Source organism: Rattus norvegicus, chromosome 3 (genome assembly GCF_021556685.1).
Source record: "Rattus norvegicus strain SHRSP/BbbUtx chromosome 3, alternate assembly SHRSP_T2T, whole genome shotgun sequence".
NCBI classification, from domain to species: Eukaryota; Metazoa; Chordata; class Mammalia; order Rodentia; family Muridae; genus Rattus; species Rattus norvegicus.
The window spans coordinates 124,581,659-124,593,726 of NC_141536.1; positions in this window are offsets into that span (position 1 = coordinate 124,581,659).

A 12,068-nucleotide genomic window follows, 5' to 3' on the forward strand; every position below is an offset into this window, starting at 1 on the left:
CAGGAAGGGACAATTAAATAATATTTTTAATTATTTCAATCTACTACCATCTCCTCATAAGTATTTATTCTTGAAGTCTTTTCCTATGTGACTTTAAATTCATTCCCAGATTTTTGAAAGGGAATCCAAGCCTACACAGAATAAACACATGGACACTTCTATACCAGGAGTGTGACTATGGAGCTTAGCAATGTGTCTCAATATATAATCCTTTTAAAGAAATACTGGCAAGCGAATGTCATACTGACCACAGTTCCCCAGACGTCTGGACACTTCTGCCCTCAGTGACTGAATCCTTGACCAATCAACATCTAGAATCTTCCAAATATAAATGATTTTCTTGTTATATGATGACCATTTTATGCAATGGTGGTCAGCATGAGGATGGGGATGTTGACCCATACAATGTAAGCCTACATGTTCTTACATGGCCCCAAAGACAAAACAAATCCCGAACCATTTTCAAAGTTTGAAAGTCATTTCTAGACTTCTTGGCTTTTTTTCTAACTGCTCATAGTCTGAAGTGATGATTCGGGAAAATTCCCTTTGGAAGGAAAGTTGACTGTTTTCTTTTTGCGCATATGTTAGTCCGAAGAAGCCATAGATGTTATGTGGGAAATAAACTCAGAAAAAATAAAGACTATGTAGTAAAATAAAGTAGAAAAAGAATGTGTGAAGAGACCCACAAATACCTGGAATGTTACTAGTAGCAGTTAACACCATTCAAATGAAAGCAACTGATAATTTTTCCCTCCTCCACTACCCACAATGAAAATTACATTATCACTGAATGGAGTTGAGCACATTAGAGCCTTCTAGAGATGAGATCGAGGAAGGCGTGTTTTAACATCCTCTCCGAGGTGTGAGGACATCATCCAAATGAGGACTTCTGCTTACTCAGAGGTCTGGGAGTTATTTCAAAGTTTTGTAAAAAGAGCTGACAAACAAAATGAAAAGGAGAATTTTATTTAAAATAGTATTACAGTATCTATGGCTTTGGGCTCTGTGGATTGCACACATAGGAAGGGAAATTACAGAGTAGAGGTAAGTGGCCAAGGGCCTTTATTGCAAGTTTGACCTAAACATAAAAAGTCCAAATAGAAGCCGAGCAGAATTTTTGAAAGAATACATTTATTACTGCAAACACTGATTTAAAATACCACCCGATTTTACCCTAAAGGGAAGTTCAATAATTATTTTCTGAGGAAAAAAATAAAGACAGACCAAGGTATGCAGAAATCTGTCAATATGATCCATTTCAGAAAAGGATTAATGAGAGCTGTGGCCTTTGTATACTTGAAAGTGGGAGAAGGAACATAGAAATACTATAGGAAATGTATCCAATTTGGAAGAGTGGTTAACATAGAAAACAAAAGTAAAATAAAATAATAAAAGAGAAGCTAAACAGAGGGGACTATGGGAGGAATCGTCGAAGGCTAAGTGTAGCAGTGAAGAGTTAATCCACTTTGAGCTCCTTCCTGATGGATGACCAAGCCTCTAGCCAACCACCCGGGCTGGCTGGATTCATGAATGAAAGGCACACATACGTCAACTTAATTTTTAATATGCATACCTAGCTCAAAGTTTGGGCACTTCCAAACCTCCCTGCAGCTAGCAAGCACTCTCCTCTGGTATTCCTGAATTAATATTTGCTAACTCTACATTTTCTCTCTGCTGCCAGACCCAGTCAGGGGAGTGGCCCCTGTGGCCACCTACTCTGATTCTTACACATTGTTGGGCCTTTTAGTTTGATTTTCTTTTTCCCCATCTTGGCGATTTTGTCTGTTCTTCCCCCTGGGTCCTTGGCCATGCATTCTGAAAGCCTGCCTTCATCTCCCTGCCCAGCCATGGATGTACGGCTATTCCTTATTACCAATCAACCAAAGCCAGCTCGAGGCAGGGACCCTCAGCATCTGGAAGTGTGGCTTTTGGGAGCTGAATTATGACAAAGCATTAGAGCCAATTCCCAACAGTTACATTGCCATAAAACGACAGAATTCTAGTGCAAAGACAATTTTTTTCACATCAAATTCATCTGTGTCTCCCTGATGTGACATGATTTCTTAATCCCATGTGATATCTTGGATGAGTGTGAATCCTCATCATGTTTTAAATGTGTTCCTATCACCTTATATTCCATAGTCGCTCATGAAACATGTCTGTTTGAAGAACAGAGAGGCCAAATGAGTGTAGGGCTGGGTCTACTCCTTTTATTTATAGCTAGGAAATCTTCAAAGTATTCATTCTGCTACTTCATTCAAATTCAAGTATCTCTGTGCAACTCTGAAAACTCCCAGATATTATTACAGCAGTAATCCGTGTGGACTCCCTCTTGTGTTTAGGGTTTCAGTCAGTCCAGCCAGTCCTGGGCTCACGAAGCATCTTTTTCAATGACCCCTTCATGTGTTTCATTAGAAGCTCCTCTCTCGTCTCCTCTTTGATCCTGCCTAGTCTTCAAACCTTGGTTTCATTTATTTTCTTCCCTCAACACTTTACTCTAAGCAACTGTAGTTCATGTTGCACTTGTATCTAGACTATCAAATGCTGCTGAGAAGCTCTAACCTCCTTTGTCCACTCCACAAAACCTTTTCTGATACTTTACACATAGCAGGAGTCTTTTATATGCTTGTCTGTGATTCAAGTTTTTGTTCTGTGTAAACAGGAATATTTACTACTTGTCATGTCAGCCTGCATGTTGCATGTTTTGATAGCATCTGAAGACCAGATGTTCTGAATGGAATTAATTAAATTCTCTCCATGATTCCATTTCTCCTGCTATATTTTCTGCCCTAGTAACTGACAATAATATTAATTTATGTCTAAATCCAAAATCTACTGAATATGATTCCCTATTATTTTTACCTCCAACATTTAATTGGCTACTTGAAGTTTAATTGATGCTTCCATAGCTACGCACAGCCAATGTCTGCATCCTATTCATCCTTTTTCACTGCCAAGATCATGCTTCTCATCCTTGTGCTCTGGGCCTTCCTACCGGCACTTCTTTTGTCTTACTCTCGGGGCACTCTTTCCTCCAAACAGTCTCCAGAGTTGACCTTAAGAAGTGTTGTTTCTTTATGTTTCTTTTTATCCTAAAACAATTGATAACAAGAATGCCCTTTGATAGCTGTTAAATCCATTTGCTTTTTTTCATTCCCAGACTTCCAAACACTCAGTTATGGACTTGCAAGTATTCTCCTATTATTCCGTGCTTTGGTTCAGTTTAAAATTCTTTTCCTTTATCACTCTTGTGATATCTGCTGATCTAAACGGTTTGTATCAGATATGATACATGACAACCTATTGTCACCATCATTGCTGTTAAAGGCTAAGATCAAATAGTATCTCTCTGCAACTCTGTCTTGATCTCCCTGTGGAAGATAACGAATAACTTCTCTATGTTTAATTTTGCTTCAAAATCACCTTTAAATAAATCTTAATGTTTTATATTACAGTTATCTGTCTACTTCTCTTTCTTTTGAATACATCGTCATATGTCACATGAAGCCCACACATGCTTTGCATGTCATCTACATAGTCTACATACAGGTAGACACATTTTTAAAAGATCAATAAAGATAAATATTTGTTTTGATGCCCTTGAGCAACATTGCCATTTTCAAATCCTTGAACTGATTATAATTCTCAAGTCCCACATTTTGAAATTTTATATATATATATACATACATATATATATACATACATATATATATATAATATATATATACATACATATATATCATATATATAGGCATCTTTGCTGCCTAGAGGAGAAATAGTGTGAAGCAAGCAGAAGTTATGTATGTCCCAGGCATGTTCATTTAGTCAAAAGAAAGCAGTGAAAGGTTTGAAGATACTCTCAGAGATTCTTATCCAACATTGGCCAGGAGTGTGTAAAAAGAGATGGACCAAAGAAACCCAAAGCCGAAGGAGTCTAGTTCTAGGTGGTTCACCCTAAGAAAGAAGCATATACCTTTTAGGATTAAAACGCAGAGCCAGGTAATGCTTCCTATTATTAACAATGTTGCTGTCATCAGCAGCAGCATTATTGTGTCTGCACTATGTAGGTACAGCCTCGGTGTGACTCACAGTGAGATCAGTAGTGTGGGGCAGGGGGTGCTGGCAAAGACAAAGACTGAAGCCAGTCAGTTAAGTGCCAAGGTAAGTTGGCTTTTGAGTCAACTCTAATCTCTACAGGATCTGAACTGGGGAAAGGCCAGTCTGCATACGCTAAACAAGTCAAATATTAATGAACTTAAAAGCTTTTTAAAAATAAAAGCATTTCATCTGACATGTCTTTGTCTACTACTCTGAGCTGCTGAGCTGAAGAGAGGCAGACATTACTCAGAATGAGAGAGGAGACTGTTTCTAGCAACACATCTTTATTTCAAGTGTCTTTTTTGCCCCCAATTTTAAAATAATGATATAATTAAAAAAATAATCTTAAGGTATTCATCAGCGTACTACAAAGGTCTCACCCATCCAGAGAGAGATTTTTGAGTCCCTTTTGTTCTTATAAGAAGGACATGGGCTAGAAGGAGTCTCACAGCCCTGAAGGTGGCAAACAGTTGCCTAAATTTCTAACGCTTAGAGTTGAATATCTTCCTTTTAGGATTAAAACATATAAACTGCTTCAGATTATTGTTTACTATACAGATCTCATAAACAAAGCACTATCATTCTATGTCGGTTCATTTTATACAAAACACAACCAATGACAAGCTATTTTATTTCATATTTTAGTACTTGCAGTAATGCTTATGTTAGGTGATAATTCTGTAGTTAGCTAAAATAAATCAAATCCAGTTAATGTTAAATCACTCCCCGCACGTTTACATGGAAAAGAATAAAATACTCTGATGGGAAACTGCAGGCAAATTGTTACTTGCACCTGGAGTCTTACATGAATCATAGAAAATATTAATTTCACTCATTTATAAGGATTTCCTCTCCATTGAGTGGAAAATTACTTCTCTATACACTTCTCAATCCCGTTACTCTTGAGATCGATAGTTTATTTTTCCCTCTTGTCTTTCTCCAAATGAAGTTTTAAAGTGTATTCTGATATCGGGTATGATGTAATATGGAGGGTTGAAGCATGAATCAGGAAGCCAGTGTCCCTGATTTCGCTTGGACATGGATTTGCTATGTGGTGTTCATTCTAATCACATAATCTTCGTAGGCATCAGAATCTGCATCTAGAGGACTCTACAGGGAATTGACTATGGTGATGAATAACGCTCTCTTTGTCATGAACATTGGATAAAAGCCTTTAGTCCCTTTTGGTATGCATTTTACCTTGTCTGTCAGACATTTCTATGGGATTCATTTCAGAATAGTATGCATAAGAAAAGACTGCACGTTGCTTTCTCTTTCTCTAAGTAATCTGTTTTCAGATTCACTTGTAGTTGTAAAGGAAGAACTTACTCTACAGGAGAATATGTTTCTGTTTGGAAAACCATGTATAGGACTATAAGGCCATCATTTAAATCAAGCCAATTCACCTTGCTTTGAATTTGACAGCACTGTAAACAAAACAATACCTCCCAACTATTCCAACTGACAGAATGAGCGGCCATCCTTGATATGCTAGTGTATGAATCTCTTTTTCTTTCTTCTTTTATTGGAAGTGACAAGTAGTATTTCTGCATTAAATTAAATCTGGCCCACAAGGAGCTCTTTTGCCCAGAAAATGCGAGAACATGGGTTGTTGGCAAATGTAAGGTAAATATAAAACCTCTGATGGTACTTGGGCGCTATGAAGCTTATTCAAAAGCCACAGACCAGCACTGACTACATCATTCACAAGTGGCAAGGCTATGATGGAGTAGTGCAAGCCATCCAAAAGACGTGGTACTGAAATTTATGCTAATCCTTCTATTGCCAATTTTATTCGTGTTCATGTATCTAATTGTGTTTTATGGACATTTCACATCTTTCCATTTCTCTTTTTTGGTTACTATGGAAAGAGCTGGCTCATGAGTCTGGGTGGAGAAAGAAATAATGGCAGTCAATCTTGAATTAAAAATGCATGTTGGCTCTGAAAAAAATCAGGGTTTGAAAGAATTCTCAACAGTTTAAATAAAACTATAGTAACCTATCTCATAAACTGGCAGACTATGAACTTCAAGATCAGTTAGCTCTTTGTGGGACAATATTATTATTACTCCTGGCAGGGAAAATGTGATCAGTTTTGTTTTGTTCAAGATTTGGTAAAATCTGTAATGATATTACATGTTGAAGCATAATTAAATTTTAGATTTATTGTTTTAAGTTCGCGCTGGCTGTCTTCAAGGCTGCTCAACTTAATGTTTTTCTGCTCACTGATCGATGAGATTTACCCAGCAAGAAGTCAAGGCTCACTATGTGTTCAATACTTTGCCAGATCTTGGTAATATAAATTCAGCTCAAAGTTGATTGAAATTCTAGGAGATTGGTAAAGCAATGTGGTTTTATCAATATGTCAGTTTCCAGGGAATAATTGCAATTTCAATTCACAATGAAATCCAAGCCTGGATTTTAGGCGTTTCCTTGATCTAGGCTCTGCTTGCTATTCAACCTTAACTCATATGCAGCATATATTTTTTCTTTTAAATTTTTCTTCCTTTTGTTTGTTGGCTTTATTTTATTTCTTTCCGTGCTAAAGGGTGGACCTTGTGCTAACTGAAAACCCTGCCACCTAGCCTTAGACTTGTATTTGGGGCAGAATCTTCTTAATTTCCCAAGTAGGTTTCACACTTGTTATCATACTACCTTAGCCTTGGGAGTAGATGAGATTGCAAGCTTGTGCCACCAGTCCTGACCCTTTGTTGTTATTACTTTCTTTGTGTGCTTGTTTGCTTTGTTTTAGAGACAAGATCTTGCCCTATAGCAAGGATTTAAACATTCTATGCTCTGGCTTTAACGTCACAGATGCTGGGATTGCAGGTACACACTTATTTGCTCCACTCTCCACCACCATGGCCATTTTAACTTTCTTAAATATGATTTCTTTCTTAATATTTTTTAAAGTAGATCCTCCTCACACATGACACATCAGAATATGTCTCTAGAAGCCATTCTTCTTTCTGCTCTTTTCTCCTGAGCCGAGTCATTTTTGCTTTTCTGGTAGTCACCTAAATAAGGCATTAATCAAGTTTTTCACATTGTGTTCTATTAATATCACAGCATAGGAATACAGAAGAAAAGTGAGAGAAATTAGTAGGCAGGCAGTACTTTGGGATGGGTAGGAGATGTACTGAAAGCAGCCCTGAATACAGTCCTGATTGTGCTGTGGGAGTGGCCAATACCTAACAAAGTGACAAATCATCTTGAGAGAGGGATGGTACAGTTAAGTTGTTAAGACACTGGGGAGGAGACAAGTGTTGAAATTTGACCTATAAATGGGGGTAAGGAAGAGCAGCATGATAGAGGCACAGGCTAAAGTAGATTAGGTGTTAGTACGTGGGGTGGCCTTAAGGTTAGAATGAATGCTTGGATTCGTAAGGTCATCTTAGAGCCTGCTCTGTGATCCAGGTATGAAATGACCTGGTCTAGACTAGGGTGATGACAACCAGGACCCTGAAGGTGTGAGTTTCAGAGGCAGCTGGTCAGAAATCAGTGACAACAGGGTATAAAGGATTCAAAGGACAAATGAGTCAAGCATGTCCCTGAAGTATTATTCCTCAAACACTGGTAGGTGGGGAAGGGTAGACTCCAGACCTCTGCCACATTTACCTGTTGGCTTGTAAGGAGAAGCAACTTGGATCAGAGTAGAATTCACTGTAAGAAGTGGAAAATGGGGCAATTTGGACTTTAAAGATGATGCTGGAAATGTTATGATTGGTGCCACTATCCTGAGAGCTGAGAACTCCCCCGACCCTCCTCCCAACTCAACATGGAGACAGACCAAAACCACAATGTCTGGCCTTAGAATGTGTACCATGAAGACCAGCAGGCTCACAATGCTCATATATTTTTCTACTTCCTTTTTCTGTGAAAAGATAGCAAACCTTTTGCTGACCAGGAGAGAGATAAAGAGAGGTCACATTTTAGAATTGGTTTGTTACAGGTTTTTTTTTTCCTTAAACATATTGGGCTTATAAAACCCTAAGTGTGTTTTTTCCCCAAGTACTTTTCTTGTGTTTTAAACTCATATGTATTTTGAAGTCAATTTAACCCATATGTTTCTGATTAATTTATGCTTAGCTCATCAAAATGTTGTTTTAAGAAGAAAAGCTTATAATAAAAACAGAGTCATGCTTCAGCAGCCACTGATGAAATCAACTCCAGAAGACTGCAGTTTAGTCAGAAACTCGGCTGGACTAAGGGCACCATGGTTTCCCAAGTCAGGACCTCACTCCGGTTGTTCTTTTAAAACTTAATGTGCTCAGTTCCACGAGAGAAACCCATTTCGGTTCTTTTATGTGTGTTATTTGCTTTCTGGAGGCGTTGGCTCGTTATTTTAGTCAACTGTCATCAGTTTATGTAGTCCTTTAGTTGTTCACTTAGCTTCCGGGGTTTTCATAGATCTAACTGGGAAAGAGACACCATCATGGCAGAGAAGGATGACTGTGTGTGGACAAGAGGCATGTGTAGTTAAATCTTTGCAGAAGAGGGTATGAGAATTTGAATTGGGTCCATATGTATCCATTGCTCTATGGTGATAGAAATAAGGAATAGATACGTATCACAAATATAAAAGTGTGGTGTCCATGTCTGTTATTGCAGTCAAGAATTAGAAACAAAATAATCTTTTAGAAAGACATGGTTAGAGGAAGGTAAAATAGCAATAAGGATGTTGAAAAAGACTTAAGGAATCCTACAGTTAAATGTTTTTTCTTAAAACCCTATAAAACACATAATTCTCCTCATTCAGATATACATAAATGTACATATATGTATAGCTTAAGATTCAGATATATATACCTATCTCTATCTATCTATCTGTCTATCTATCTATCTATCTATCTATCTATCTATCTATCTATCTATTTTTTAAGGAAAATCTTCTCATCTGAGATACAATGCTACCCCCAAGTGCTAAAGACCACTTAACAAAAACCCTGAAACCAGACTTGAGAGGCTTTTCTGAGTTGTTTGTCAGGGTTGCCTAAGAGACTCCTTAAATATACAGCTGATTGCTATTGGCTTTGGCTTCTTTTGAGAGGTGGAAAGCAAGTCTCTATTGCTGCCCCTTAACTGGAACTCACCTCCTGAATTCATCCTTCCTGAAGACCAGCTTTCATGGTACCAGAAGGCACCACGCAAACACCCAAGTGTCCTAATCAGCTCTGGTATCTAAGAACTACTACAATAACTAATATGGCACAGCAACTCTAAGGGTACAATCATGGCACACATTCCTTGGCAGAGTCCTACAGGTCTCTAGTTGGATGCAAAATCTCCTCAACAAGAGGAAAGCCATGCCTGTTACTGGAAACCTAGCCTACTACTCAGAACTAATGAAGTTGGGGATCTTGGAGGAGAACCCACAACCATCACTTTACCAGAACAGCAAAATTCCTAACAACAATCCACACTTTTGTCCCTATGCCCACAGATAAGGCCAGTCTTTACTCTTCATCAAGTGAGCTTCTCTTTGAAAAAGATAGATGTCATATAGAGAACTATGGCCAATCAAAATGTCAAGTTCTAGAGCTCCAGTTTCAATAGATATATCTATTAAACCTCTTCACATCTCAGACTTAGGAATCATCGTAGAAGAAAGAGTAGAAAGACTATGAGAGCTGGGGGATTCGGGAGTTTGCTGTGAGACTGTTATTTGTCTCCTAGTGATGTGGGAAGCTACACACACAACATTTCACCAATATGGCTGCCTAAGCATGAGCTGAACAAGTACATTAGCAAGAAATATGCCAATGTGAACAGGGGAAAGCTCATGAGGTCCCAACACTACACAAAGAACTATTGGCAACTTGGGAATTCTGAGAGTGAGAGAAATAGTCTTTTCCAGGGAAAAGCACACCAACTACTTATCTAAGACCAAATAATCAATCCTGAAGACATACAAGCAACGTTATTCAGATAAAGCAAGTTTTTCACCCATATATGCACATTTATGTATTTATATAAAATTCATAATATATTATACAAATACTATATATTTATATATACATATATAAACAAAGAAGCTGTGGATTTTAAAAAAGAGTGAGGAGGGTTATAAGAGAAACATAAAATAATGTAATTATATTTTAATATCACAAAATTTTAAAAAGTGGGAAATTGTATACACCAGTACATTACATACACAGCATATAGATCTACTTATAAGGCTAATTTTATAAAGCTAACATTTTAAAAGAGTAACATATTTTCTTCTTTAAAAAGGCAGTAAGATTATTTTCATCAAAAACTTCAGGAAAATCCTAAGAGATAGGAAATACTTTCTGAATCTCACAGACAGAATTTAGATAGTGGTTTCTTTTCAGTGTCACAACAGCTGCCTGGGAACTGAAACTCACTTTGATTATCATGTAATTTTATCTATCTCATTTGAGCAGCTCTATAATATCATCAATAAATTACCATCACTAATAATACATCTATGTGCATTTCTTCTTTCTAGACTTTATAATTTCTTCTTTCTGCTCCCTAAATGTTGACTTTGACTTCATGTTTATATTTAATTCTGTACAAGTTTGGATAGCATCCTGTCCATATTTCAAACCTTGCATTCAAATACTTTAAATGTTCAATGTATTTTAAAATACATTGTATTTTGTCATAATACAATGTATTATGCCAAAGAGAATGTGACTTCATTTTTTACTTTCTCCTATATCTTTCTCTTCTCTGCCCCTTAGTATTTCTGGAACTATTGGAACCTTCATCTACCTGATGTCTCAAGCTTAAGCACGTACTGTCAGCCAAGATTCTTCATTCTGCTTATAACCTACATCTAACTAGGCATAATACTTTCAATGCTGCCTCAAATGATTTCATGTCCTTCCTAATTTCTTTACTTCGGGAAGGCATGAGTTTTCCAAGTACTGTGATCTCATAATTTTGATTCTACCACATGAAATGTTATTGCTGCCACTGTTACCCTGAAAAATACAAAGATTTCCAGTTTGCTCAGCTGCTTAAAACTGTGACTATCTACTGCTACTTTCAGGATGAAGCTGAATGATTATACACTGTTCAGTATTGCTGACCATCATGGTACTTCGTGGACAGTTACTGCCCAAAGCCCATATTCTTCCTCTTTCATTCTTTGCCATTTCAAGGTGAATGTCTTCAAAGTCTCTCCTTTTTTACTGCCTTCCTGCTTTTATACATACAGATCATTTTGTCTGAGCACTCATTCTTTACTGCTTGTGGAAATCACATCTCCCTCACCCTGGACTTCGGTTTAGATATAACTTTTTCCCTGAGGATAGACTTACTCTCATACCCTGGGGAATCTTTTCTATTTTTCACGGTATCCAGAATATTTTACTTAATTTCAATTTCTTATTTAGTCACAGGCCTACCCTGCACAGAGAGAGAGAGAGAGAGAGAGAGAGAGAGAGAGAGAGAGAGAGAGAGAGAGAGAGAGAGAGAGACTTTTCAGAGGGAAGTTTATTCTCTTCCCTACTTACTTTTGAATTCCCAACTCAGAACACTAGGACTTGGGCACACAGAAATAGGCAATTAGTCTTTGTTGAACTAATTAATTTATAGGTTTTCACATCTCTGTTTCCATACACGCTATGCCTTCAATCTTGAAGTGCCTTTATAGTTTTCTTTGCTCTGATAACCTGACTCCTCAACATCTAACAGCTAATATCTGTGATGAGTGTCTCAGAAATGCTGGCCTAGTGCAGTTCTTTGCACAAGTGAACGGTAACCACAGAAATTGTTATTGAGGGTTAGACAGCTGACTATCATGGATAACGAGAGCGATGTTGCTCTAATACTCTAGCTATTTATAATGAACACCATCTAACCATTTTGCACTTGATTTCACTTGTAAAGTAAGAGGCTTGTCAGTTTTTCTGTGACTGAAAGTCATTTCTCCATTTCCTATATACTAACAAAGACACGTCTTGTTTGTCAGCTTTAGACTCACCAAAAGAAAAAGG